This window comes from Camelus dromedarius, chromosome 1 (genome assembly GCF_036321535.1).
Source record: "Camelus dromedarius isolate mCamDro1 chromosome 1, mCamDro1.pat, whole genome shotgun sequence".
NCBI classification, from domain to species: Eukaryota; Metazoa; Chordata; class Mammalia; order Artiodactyla; family Camelidae; genus Camelus; species Camelus dromedarius.
Genome location: NC_087436.1, coordinates 54,337,159 through 54,351,145, shown reverse-complemented (window position 1 = coordinate 54,351,145; position 13,987 = coordinate 54,337,159). Strand labels below are relative to the sequence as shown.

The 13,987-nt window shown below is 33.5% G+C and overlaps 1 protein-coding gene across 1 annotated transcript in view; it reads right to left on the bottom strand.

The window, feature by feature from the left end:
• STPG2 (sperm tail PG-rich repeat containing 2) overlaps window positions 1-13,987 on the bottom strand; it is a 440,242-nt gene that overhangs the window by 267,270 nt on the left and 158,985 nt on the right. Inside the window, exon 9 of the mRNA XM_031469154.2 lies at window positions 7,477-7,636. The gene's annotated coding sequence lies outside the window, so the exon portion shown is untranslated. The remainder of the gene's footprint in view (window positions 1-7,476; window positions 7,637-13,987) is intronic.

Below are 13,987 nucleotides of genomic sequence, written 5' to 3'. Positions count from 1 at the left end.
GTGTACAGCATAATGTTTCAGTCTTATATATACATACATATATTCCTTTTCATATCATTTTTCATTATAGGTTACAAGATATTGAGTATCTATGCTATACAGTAGAAACTTGTTGTTTACCTATTTTACATATAGTAGTTAGTACCTACAAATTCTGAATTCCTCATTTATCCCTCCACCCACCTTTTCCTCCTAGTAACTGTGTTTGTGTTCTGAGTCTGTTTCTATTTTGTAAATAAGTTCATTTGTGTCCTTTTTTTTTTAGATTCCACATATGAGTGATATCAAATAGTATCTTTCTCTTTCTTCCTTACTTCACTTAGAATGATGATCTCCAGGTCCATCCATGTTGCTGTAAATGGCACTGTTTTATCATTTTTAATGGCTGAGTAGTATTTCATTGTATAATATACCACAACTTCTTTATCCAGTTGTCTGTTAATGGACATTTAGGTTGTTTCTATGTCTTGGCTATTGTAAATAGTGCTGCTATGAACATTGGGATGCATGTATCTTTTTGAATTTGATTCCCTCTGGATATATATGCCCAGGAGTAGAACTGCTGGGTCATATGGTAAGTCTATTTTTAGTTTTCTGAGGAATCACCCTACTGTTTTCCATAATGGCTGCACCAAACTACATTCCCACCAACAATGTAGGAGGGTTACCTTTTCTTTACACCCTCTCTAGCATTATCATTTGTGCACTTTTTAATGATGTAGGCTCCACTTCTAAATCTAGTTCTCTCACTATTGCTCTCTCTGCAGTTCCTTCCTCCACTGAAGTCTTGAACCCCTCAAAGTCAGCCATGAGGACTGGAATCAACTTCTTCCAAACTCCTGTTAATGCTGATATTTTCATCTCTCCCCATTAATCACAAATATTCTACATGGTATCTGGGAAGATAAATCCCTTCTTGAAGGTTTTTAATTGACTTTGCCCAGATCCATCAGGTGAATCACTATCTATGGCAGTTATTCCTTACAAAATGTATTTCTTAAATAATAAAACTTGAAAGTTAAAATTACTCCTTGATCCATGGGCTACAAAATGGATGTTGTGTTAGTAGGCAAAAAAAAAAAGTATCATTAATCTCACTGTATATCTCCATCAGAGCCCTTGAGTGATCAGGTACGTTGTCAATGAGCAGTAATATTTTGAAAGGAATCTTTTTTTTTTTCCTGAGAGGTAGGTCTCAACAGTGGGCTTAAACATTCAGCAAACCATGTTGTTACCAGATGTGCTGTCATCTAGGCTTTGTTATTCCATGTATAGAACACAGGCAGAATAGATTCAGCATAATTCTTAAGGGCCCTAGGCCCTCGGATTTTCAAAATGGTAAATAAGTATTACTTTCAACTTAAAGTCACCAGCTGCATTAGCCCCTCTCAAGAAGAGTCGGCCTGTCTTTTGAAGCTTTGAAGCCAGGCATTAACTCCTCCTCTCTAGCTATGGAAGTCCTAGAAAGCATCTTCTTCCAATAAGGGGCTGTTTTGTCTACATTAAAAACCTGTTGTTTTGTGTAGGCACCTTCATAAATTATCTTAGCTAGATCTTCTGGATAACTTGCTGCAGCTTCTACTCGTTGCTTCATCTTGCACTTTTATGTTATGGAGATGACTTCTTTCCTTAAACCTCATCAGCCAACCTGTTAGCTTTACTCTTCCTCTGCAGCTTCCTCATCTCTCTCACCTTTACAGGGTTGAAGAGAGCCAGGGCATTGCTCTGGTTGAGGGCTAGGCTTAAGGGAATGTTGTGGCTGATTTGATCCTCTATTCAGACTACTAAGGTTTTCTCCATATCAGCAATAAGGCTGTTTAGCCTTTTTATCATTTGTATGTTCACTGTAGTAGCACTTTTAATTTCTTTAAAGAGCTTTCCTTTGCATTCACAGCTTGGCTAACTGGAGCAACAGGCCTAGCTTCCAGTCTGTCTCAGCTCTCAACATGCCTTTCTCACTAAGCTTGATCATTTCTAGCTTTTGATTTAAAGTTAGAGACGCGACATTTCCTTTCACTTGAACCCTTGTAGGTCACTGTAGGGTTATTAATCGGCTTGATTTTAATATTGTTGGGTCTCAGGCAATAGAGAGCCCTGATAGAGGGAGAGAGGTGGAGGAACTGGTGGTCAGTAGAGCAATCAGAACACACACAACATTTATCAATTGTTTGCCATCTTATATGGGTGCAGTTCATGGCACTCCAAAACAATTACAACAGTAACATCAAAGATCACTGATTACAAATCACCATAACAAATATAATAATAGTGATAAAGTTTGAAATATTACCAAAATATGATACAGAGACAGAAAGGAGCTAAATGCAGTTGGAAAAATGGTGTGGATAGACTTGCTGGACACAGCGTTGCCACAAACCTTCAATTTGTTAAAAATGTAGTATCTGCAAAGTGCTATAATGCAAAGTAAAATAAAACGGGTATACCTGTCTTATCTCTATATATAAAACCTATATATTTTCAATACCTTACCTCCCATATCAATAAACTAAGTCCATTTTTAACTTCAGACTGATTGTTACCCTTTATGTTATTAAATATCTTGCATCAGTTCTTTCCTCCCCTTTTTTTGCATACTCAGTCCCTCCTTCTCAAATGAAGCTTTTCCCAGTCTTCAAACATTCATTCATATGCAAAAAGTGAATAATTCAAACAGCTAGTAATCTATACAGAACGTATAGGATAATTTTATCTATAACATAATGCTTATTAATAAACTTATTAATATGCTTATTAATAATCTGATCATTCTCAAATTATATATAAATAAGACTTTACTTGAAATATAGAGTACCCAAAAAGCAAAAATAACCTGAGATTAAAAACTAATGAAGTTAGCTCATTTTTAGTAATAAAATTTCCATCATTTGAAATAAAGATATAAAATTAACAAATCCACAAAACTGATCTGACTGATTTTTGCCTACACTCAGAATTATCTTGCATTTTAACAGCCCAAAAGCATTTCTGGAAGCCACAGAAAAACAGCAGAAAATTACGTATTTACTGCAATATGTTAGGCAAGTGGGATGAACTGCATTTTGATAAACTCCATAGTATTTCTGAAGCTATAATGTAACAAGCCACTGAGAAAACAGAAAAACTCGTTTTCACACTACACTGATTTTTATATCAAAGGTATTGCTTATGTTTATTTAAAGTGAACAAAAATATCTTCATAGTATATGTTCAATTAACTTCTAAGATGAATTATATTTGTTTCCTAAAGTAATTTCCCATGGGGATGTGATGTAGAAATCACAATGTTATTTTCATTAGAAATGATCTATACTTTCTACATAGAGTAAGTCTCAGTACCTGTTATGTTCAGCCTACAAATGTTGTCTCAGATGCTATGTTTTGCTGAGTCTATCATTCATTGAAATACTTGATTTCAATTAAAATTGTGCTTTAAACTTCAATTGTTTTTCTTCATTTAAAAATCTTAAATTTTTACTCACTATAAAGTAGTGAATGTTCATTTAGAGAAAACAATTAAAAATTGAAAAACAAACCAAAATCTTTAACAAGTCTGTTGTTTACTCACATATTATATTTTAAGTGAGGACTTCACTGATAACATTTTTTAAACTGATGCAGGACACACAATGAGAGTTGAATCCTTTTCTCTTATTTTTCTCCTGAGCATTTATAACCACCTGGTATTCATGCTTTTTCTTTCCCTTCCTTGGCTCCTTCCCTCTTTTCTCCCTCCCTTCCTTCCTTCATCTATCAATCTACTGATCTATTTCTTCATTCATTTAGTAAATGTCTCAACCCTAAAATTTCATTCTGTGAAAGAACAATGTTTAGGTTTTGTTCACTGCTCTGTCACTAGTCCCTGGAACAGTGTCTAATACAGAAGAGGCTCTCAGTACATATTGTTAAATGAGTGATCAAATGAATCCTACCTTGTTACCAGGCTTAAACAACATATACCATTTTAAATTTTTTCATAGGACTCTATTCAGTTTTTGCATTAGAATTAACTAAACCTCATTTTTCTTACAGTTAGGGCATTTGAAACTTTTCATTATTTGTGTTCCTGGATGACTACCCGTGATGCTTAAACTTTGCACATATTAATAACTGTTTCTTAGGGTAATATCAGAAGTAGAATTTCAGAGTTAAATGGCATGTACATTTAAAACATTCTGCCAGAGAATTACTGATACTAATTTATACTTCCACCATGATGTATGAGAGGCCCTAATTTTCCACACCCTCAATGTTTCATTTTCTTTTTAAATTTGCTGAGTATTTTCTTCCTCTAAATGTCCAAAAACAGATCAATATAAGAGATAAAATAATGTTTAATTCCTTTTCTACTTAACAATTTTACTTTACCTGAGCTGGATCAATGACAAAGTCATTTACATATCCTTGAATTAAAACTTGGTGCATAAGAGGAGATTGCTTTATAATGTGATACAGCTCATTTAATAATTTCTTCATTAAATGACTCTAATGTGTTTTTACTGGTTATACAACATTTAATGGTATATAGTATACTGATTGCAAATATACTTCCCTCTTTAATTTAGACTAATGAAAATGAGTTTTATCCTTCTTAAATATCTTCAAAGACTTCATTTATAAATAAAACAAAATCACTTCTATACTATTAATAAAAGTTCTAAAACAACTTGAAATAAATATATGGCTATAAATTGTTGAGTGATTGAATGAATGTGCTATAAGTTTTGTGAGTCCCATGAGAAGACTATTATTCATGTATCAACAAACTCATAACTTCTAACACATCATTTATCAACCTCAGTTCTTAACACTTTTTCCTCCAAATATAAGATAGTCGGTAATTAATTTTAAGTTGGCAATCATTTTATCTATAGGTAGAAAGATAACAATATAAATGTACTTTAAGTTCTATAAGGCAAAACATTCAATTCGGAGTGATGTCATGACTCAAGAACAAATTTCTGCAAATTAATTCAAACAATCTTATAGTTTCACTTATGTGTGTGTGTGTGTGTGTATACACACATAATAACAGAAAATAATTTTATCTGACTGGTAAAGAATGTGATATGAAACCCAAAAAGTCCCTTCTCATTGGTATTGCTATTGGTATTAGGGTAAAACAAAATTACCAATGTTTAAATGACAAATAACGGGGTTAAAAAACACTTTTTTTCTTATTTTATTTCTAAGAAGATATGACAGGAAAGGATATTATTCATAGGATAAACACTGACACAAAGCATACAACCAATAGAACTATTATCACTGTACCTTTTGATTATAGAACAATGATGTTTTTTTAAAAAATCAAAAGACAACAAATTAGTTGTCTTCAGTGAAAGTCAGATAATATTAAGAACTGTAAATAGAAGTGGGCTATTCTTATTTTAGAATCAAGACATTTGTCATATTGATCAATAAAAATCTAACCCAAATAAGAATCAACAAAAAGTGAGAAATTTGTTTAGAGAGTTGATAACATCACATTTGACTTCTTTTCCCTGATTGGATCAATGTAACAGAGAGTCTGGACAAATAGCAGTTAATTTTCAATTACCAAAACAAAGCATGGATATTAACTGAATTGGCCCTGGTCACCTATTAAGTCTATGTTAGAGATGTATTTGGACTCTATACCTAAAATAGCAGATTAAATTTAAAAGAATGAACAATTCTATAATCATTACAGCATCTACATATGGCAAAGGAAATCAAATTTCATACATCATGGCATCAGGTAATTGCTTCAGAAATCCATATTTTTTTCTAATGTGGTGATTACAGAGGCATGTGGAATTTCTGCTATCATTTCTTTGAAGTATAGGCTATTTTAAGATGCAGGATGGCAAACGATGAAATATTGGTTTAAACAATGTGATAAACATTTTTTCATCTAGCAAGCTGGCTACTTTACAGTTGTATAGTGACTTTAACAGTCCATATGTCTTTGACTTTCAAATAATAATTGTCTTCATAATGAAGCTATTTCCCTCTCTCAAATTCTTTCAGAAGCTACTGTTGGCTTGGCATTAAGAAGAAACATGTTTCTTATTATAATAAGATTTTATACTTCTAAGGGACTTAAGGGGTTCTGAAAATGACTTTGAAATACAGTCTTATTAATCTTTACTATTCTCATGAGAGCCAAGTAGTTGGAAAATATTATCTCAATTTTATAAGAGAAACTAATAAAACAATTAGTGAATTTACTTGCCCAAGGCTAAATATTGAAACAATGAAAAGTCAGAGTCCCAATCCTGGCACTTAATTGAAACTCTTACTATGATTTCAATCTGTAATAATTTTTATGGAGAATAGGGTAAAGACAAAGAGGAAAAAAAAATCTTTAAAAATTATGAAGATCAACCTAATCTACCTCAAGAGATTCTGGAATACATATTTATTTGCTATTGATTGTGCTTGGTCATGGTGACAGTGATGGTACCTGAACTTCAAAGAACCAATTTCCCTGCACCACTTCTGGGTAACCACATATTGAGTGTGGTCAGGGACACACTAAAGGTGTTTGAATTCTACTTTGAAAGAAAGCTGAAACCTGACAAAATCAACAATGGTACCATAACTCAAGAGAAGAACAAGATATTAAGAAAAGTTAAACTTGGACTTAAAATGGACCTTTTAGTTGGTAATATATTCAATTCTTGAAAGACAATGACAAAGCAATCCTCTATGACTCTCAGCATCTCCAAATATTTATATTTGCTTGACCTGTTGTATTCTCCTGCTTTGATTTTCCATTAAAAACTCTCAAGTTTCTCTATTCTGTTTCATTTTTTTTCTTCACAGTCTCATAAAGATTCATTACAACAGTTTGGTTGTTCAGTGGCAATATGTCTGTAAATTACTGTTGGAAACTATTGTTCCTATTCTCTGTCTAGTTCTTCAGTGTGAAATGTGTGAAATAACATACTTACTGATTTATCTTCATTAATAAGCAAAATTATTTCATTCAATTTTAGTACAAAAACGCTATTAGTAATAGCTAAACTGATCTCAATTTTAAAAATCAAAATTATTTTTGGAATTTCAACCACCCAAATAAATGTTTACCTTTTATACAGCTGCTTAATACTTGAGGAAAATTAAAATGATTCCATTGAGACTGGAGTGATGTATATCTTGTATGCAACTGATTTCCAAATCAGTAGTTATTTGTCCTCTAATAACTGTAGCATATTAAGAGTTTGATGTTTTTTCTTTAATAGAAAATGACTTGTTAGCTTTAGTAAAATTAGTAAAATTGTCTTTGGTAAAATTAAGACAATAAAACTCCAAACAAATCTTCCTACAGTTGAAAAACTAATCTAAAATCTTTCACTAAATAAGCAGGTTTTTCTTGAACTGCATACTTAAAAAAGCCGTGGTAAATGCAAATGTATGTTTACAATTGTCTATTTTAATAAGGAAATCTTAGGTTTTTTTCCCCATATCTTTAAAGTGACAGTCTACACTTACCTGGTCCATCGGTCATTTTGTCCAGACACCGAGGAGTCGTGCTAAGAAAGGAGGCATGTTTTATTTTAGCCACAGAACTACGAGGTGGCATGTATTTATGCTGAACTTGAGACATCTCATATGATTTCTGCACATCATAGGTGCCTGGTGCTGGAATACCCTGAAACAAATTTCAATAAGATTAAATATATAGAAAATTTCCAAAAAGACATAGCATAGATGCTCTCACTAAGCAATGGTATACACAGAAAAACTGGAAATTTTTATTTAATCATTAAAAATAGAAATCTAAGAGTATCATTAAATCTATGCCCTTCTAATAAAAGTGTAAATTCACTTGTCAAAATTTAAGATAAAATAAACACAATTATGAAATATAGGTTACATTTTAAAAATAGCCATCATAAACTCTAATTTTCAAACTTCATAATGAAAATCAAATTTTATACAGAAATGAGAGCAGTGATTATTTGTCTTCTTAAGCAGCAAAACTATTCCTGCTTTACTGTCCAAAGTGAGCATGCTTTACTGTCCAAAGTGAACATACTTTACTTATTCTACAAATGAGTCTTACTTCATTTTTAACAGATTTCAATTAAGTTAAAAGGCTTCCCCTTTCATCACTTATGGCTCTTTACATGCTCCACAGTTACATTAACATTTCTAATCAACATAAACCACATAGATATTAATAACGGCAATAATAATTTTAATCTAAATTAAATTTGAAAATCATGTATTTGTTGCACAATTAATGCCTGTAAACCATTAGCTAATTACCTCAATGAAAACTTTTTCAACTCATTTTCTTCAAATTACTTTAAAATACAATATATTATATATAACAAATTTGTTCATCTGTACTAAGTATAAAGACCATGCTGTTTAAGTTTTAATGATTCTGGCAGGCAGGAGACTTGTACTGTGGCTAAGGGTGTAGACTCTAGCACTAAGACTTCTTTGGTTCCAAACATCTGCTCCTTACTTGCTGTGGGACCCTAAGCAAGCCACTTAACCTCTGTGATCCTCAGCGTCATCTGTAACCAGGGAAACAACAGAATTCATATCATATGTCATAGGGTTATTGTGAGGATTAAATAAGTTAAAACAAGTAAAATACTTATCTTGGTCCCTGATTCTATAAAAGGGTTAGCTAACCTTGCTATTCTACAAAAGCTAATTCTAACATAAAAAACAAGACTGAACAATCAGGGTCTAGGCTATGAGAGAAGAATTTTCATGTTTCAAATAAGTCAAACAAATTTGGATACTGAAAAAACAAACTTTTGAAGTCCCTCTAGAAGCCATACTTTATAAAACATACTTTCTCCTGTTCCTTATATCCCTATTAATACCCTCAAGCATATGCCCACAACATTATCTTCCACTTCCAAAGAGTCACTAAATATGGTAAGAGTACTGATCGTGACTAGCGGAGGAGATTCTTACATGAAACCCCATATTTCTGGTTTAAGGACTGTGTCAATCAGTAAATCAACTAAGAAATATCAGCAGTTATTTTCTCCTTGCTGGCATCAGGAGTATATTTAGTAAAGGTAGGCTGAGGGTAAGCAGTCGTAGCAACAATTCAAAAAAGATGACATTTGGGTCTTTTGAGGCTGCTTCTGCAGTATGTAAAAGGAAAGTGGAGCACAAAAACGTAAAGAAATCATGAGTACACAATGTACCCAGGGTATCTAGGAAAGCTTTCCAAAGATCTTGATTACCCTACTATGCATTTTCATTTTCTTATCAGAAACTGTCATCGTTCCTGCTTCCCTTAACACTGTCTGGAGTCACCACCTAGTCCTTCGTCCAGTTCCGAGCCTAGATATAACTGACGGGTTTGGCTGCTGCCATGCAGGAAGGAAGCTTTTTTTTTTTTTTTTTTTAATGCCTTGGAGCAAAAGTAAGAAACTGCACAAGTAATCAGTTTTCTTCAACAACAATGTGTTCCCACCAAGGAAATTTCAACAAACTAGTTACCCTAAATTTCATTAGATTCACTGGCTCCTCTACCAAGTGAAAATATACTGCCCTCATTCATGACCACCCCTTTTTATGGCATTTTTACACTTCTCTGAAAACTTATTCCCTATTTGTGTCCTTTATTGATGTTTATAGGCTCTTCTTACTCATCTTCAATTCTCTGAACAAGAAATTAACATGTCAAGTAAATTTCCTAGGCATTAATTAATTTTCAGGACTAGTAAAACAAATCTGAAACCCTGTCTAGTAGCAATAACTCAGACATACTTATACATAATACTCTAATCCATTTTAGGAAAAAATAGTATGTATAGATAAGATCACCAAATCTCTGCTGGTGATCCTTTATACATCACAGAAAATAGGGAAGGCTGGTGATGCGTGACTATAATAGACATTTCTCATGCCTTTTTTTAACCCAGAATCTGAATCCCATTCCTGTGTTTGGGAAATTCCACATGCTTTGCAGCAGAATCTGAGTCCCAGCACAAAATCTAAAACTATCTGATTCTCATTTTCCTGATCTAATTTTAGAAATCTAGGACAAGAATCTAGGTCACAGGCTTAAATGACAGCCTTTGAACTGGCAGCCAGTTTAAAAACAAACAAACAAACAAAAAAAACAGAACATTTAAAATTCCATTTTAGATTTTATTTATTTTTTAGTTTAAATAAATTGAATTTTTTTTAAAATTCTATTCTAGTGATGGCGCTGGCAGGGCTAGCAGCTATATCCAGTGCTCAGAAGCAACAGTGGGAGGACAAACTGAAAGAAGCAATTAGAGACTGAGGGAAAATGCCACAAAATGTCTAATGAAATAAAAGCTATGCCTTAAGGCAAATTAAAGTAAGTCTAAAATGTCCTGACTTCTTCATCTGGAAAACCAGGACCCTACCTAAAAATGACATAAATAACAGAATTAAGATAACTGATGTATGCAAAATTCTTAGAATGGTGTCTATAAAAATAATGAATAAATAAAAACCTCAACTAAATATGGTCAGATCAGAAGGGAGAGGTCTCATACCCTATGACAACAGCAGAGCCCAACAGGAAGAAGAAAGACCCTCTTCTCTCCTGACACGGACTCAGCCAATTAAATGCCATCAACTCTGTTTCCTATCATCCTCCAAACTTCCTTTTCCTCTCTGGAAAGTGTTCTTCCCTTGCCCTGCAGGGACTTGAACGTGGCTGCCATTGTCGCAGACAATGAATCACAATTCTCTACTGATCCCAAATAAACCCACCTTTGCTGGAGAAATATCTGGCAGCCTATTTATTTTAGGTCAACATACCTGATACATAACAAGTACTAGTGTTTGCTTTCATTGCCATCATCATTGTTACCAGTATTATTATTTCTATTAGTTGTGGAACTTTATGAAACCCTCAGTGGTATCTCCCTTTCTTGCAGAGATGCCAACAGGATATTTAAAAGGTAAGCTCCTAGTATTTTAAGCCCCAAACAACAACAACAAAATCAAATTAGGTAAGTTGTTGGGAATCACATGAAGACAGCGAATCAGGCAGCTAAAAAAATATCACTGGTGGCAACCAACTTGAAAGAAACTTTGTATTTTGGAAAAACCTTTTCCCATACTTTGTGGTTTCATTCAATTATGTCAAGTTGAAGTCCCTGTACAATTCCCCAAGCCCAGAACTCTTGCATTAACCACTTAAAGTCCAAGCCTAAATCATCTATAGCCACAAAGACCAGCTCATTTCAAAAAATTCAAAAATTTTCCCATCCTTGTTTACTGCCATTTTGACATATGACTTTTCATATAGTCTCTAACTTGGACATATTAAACTACATGTATGCTCTGATGTTCCAAAACTTTGATTATGAAACACCAACAATTAAACCCCTCAGCCTCAGCAAGAAATGGAGCATTTGAATGCTGAGTTGTCTTACAAGCTATAAGACACTGCAAATAAATACTGAACTTGAGTTTTAGCCTCAGTTTTATTCTGGTAAATCAAAGCTCTTTTAACATGTATTTATACTGCAATCTGCTTTCTTCTATATGGGCATTTACCAAGTCAGGGCAAGAGCTAAAGATTAGGTTTTTCATAGGCAGACAGGTTATTCTAAGGGAAATAGGAACTAGTGGAGCTTTCAAAGGTCACATAGTCTATCACAGCGAACTGAAGACTAGGGGAGCCCAAACTCATCACCTGTGCTTTACAATGTAGTAATTGCTAAGTGTTAGAGCAGGCAAAAGGACAGAGGTTTGGGCTGAAGAGACAGAATTCAGTCTGCAGTCTAGTGATGCTTAGGAGCCAAGCTCACACTGGAGCAAGGGCTGACAACAAGTACAATCCTCTTCCTCAAGATACTTCCCACATTTTGAAACTGAACGGCATAGAAAACTAAAGAGTAAGCTAAATATTTGTAAAGGGTAGGACTTGCAGAAAGAGAAGAGACCCTCAGGCACTCAACCAAAAACTCAGAAGGGCAACGTGAAGGAGGGCACAGAGCCACAAAGGCAGAGTGGAATCTCAGTCTTGCTGTGCTTAGGAGACAAACTCTCACAGCAGTATACATCAGGTCTAACAGTAATAGGTATAGAAAGAAATTCATACACTTTATGAAAGTTAAAATTCTAAGCAATTAAATCAGAACAACTTCTTTCAAGTTATGAAATACATGTTTTTTCCACTTCTGCTTCTAGTACCATATATACATACACACAAACACACACACACTCTCACACGATGTTAGGTAGCATAATATAATAAATCACTCACTAGCTATGATTTGGACTAAAATAAACTTTAATTATGATTTGGGGTAACTTATTCTAGCTGTTACTTCATAGCCAAATACATTCTAGTCTAAAATTTTATTTTAAAATTCCAAATACATGATTATTAAAAAGTCACTTAGAGCTTTTACGATGAAACTTGTCACATTAGTGAAGCAACTTAAGACAACATCAAGGATACTTCCCATCAAAGCTTCAAATCAAAATCTTTCATCAAATATATATGGTGAAAAAAATTATAGGCCATAAATGTAGTGAAGTTTGCCTGAATATGCAGAAAACTTTGATTAAAGCAATTTACCAATATGTTTAACCAAGTTGTTTAATTTTGGCTTTATAGAGAAGAAAGGCATTTCGGATGATAATCAAATTATCTTTGTTTTGAATATTGCAAATTATAATTACAAACATGTTACCCTTGCCATTTTTCAGCATTCCTAATATTCATCCTTCTAAACATACACCTTTTTAAATATATGACTTAGAAAATAATGTGTTATTTTACAAAGAAAAGTATTTTAATACAGATGTGACATAATGTTAATTGTAAATTATAGTAAAAATAGGAAATATTTATTCCATTTTCTGTATTCTCCTGGTATAGTGAAAAAGACCCTTTATCCTAATACTATTTTATGAAAGCAATTGTAATTGTGAGCTGTACCATGATTCTTCAAGGCTCAGTAAAGAATAACAAAAAATGCTGATGAACAGAATCATGTAGGCAATAAAACCATTGATTTCACCTAATTTCTTCAACATAACATTATGCAACTCACACTTGAGTCACAAATTTCCAGTTGTCTGCTATACATTTCCACTTCATTATTCTCAGATAGCCTTAAAATAAAACTCATTATCTTCCCTTCCCCAACTAGCCAACCATCTGTCCTTTCTCTCCTGCCTACAGTAACTCCTTATCTAGCCAGGCCTGAAAACAGAAAGCTGGCTCTCACTTTTTTTCACCTTCTTTCTCACATCTGAAAAAAAAAAAAAAAAAAAACCAACCAGTCAACCCTCTCTTTCCTTACTACCAAAAAAACCCTGGAAAGCACTCTAAAATACTACCTGACATCTGTACTAACCACCTCTTTAACCTTTAGGTGTTCCAGTCTCAAACCTCTGGCATCCCGGCAGCAGATAGTTATTGTACCAAAACACGGCAGACATCTGCTAGAAGCATTCATTGGCTCCCAAGTGTCTATGGGGAAAAAAATTCAGAAAATTCTCCTTGATATGCAAAGCCTTTCTAAATTTGAAGGTAAACTGCCAATTTTAAAACTCAGTCCAAAGGGAACATCTTCCATGAAGAATTCTTGATCACTCTAGCTAGAACTGATATCCTTTACTTTTTGTGAACACCTTTATTGTGGTATGATTCCTGTACAGTAAACGACACATACTTCAGACATACATTTTTATGAATTTTGATAGATGTAGACACCAATGAAACCACCACAATCAAGATAGGTAACATTTCCATCACTCCCCAAGAGGTGCAATTTTCAAACTGATATCCTTTACTTTTTAATTCTATTACTGTTTGTATAAACACATAAACATAAATAGCACATTAAACAAATACACCATATTTACTTGAATATTTCTTTCTTTGTCAATGTAAGAGCAGAAAGAAAAAAGCCACCTGACAAGAAGGAAGGCAAGGTTTCCACAGGTAAAAGATTCTGTGTACCCTACATATCTGCAGATCAAATTTTCTTTTATTCTCTCAAATTAAAAACTCACAGTAGGA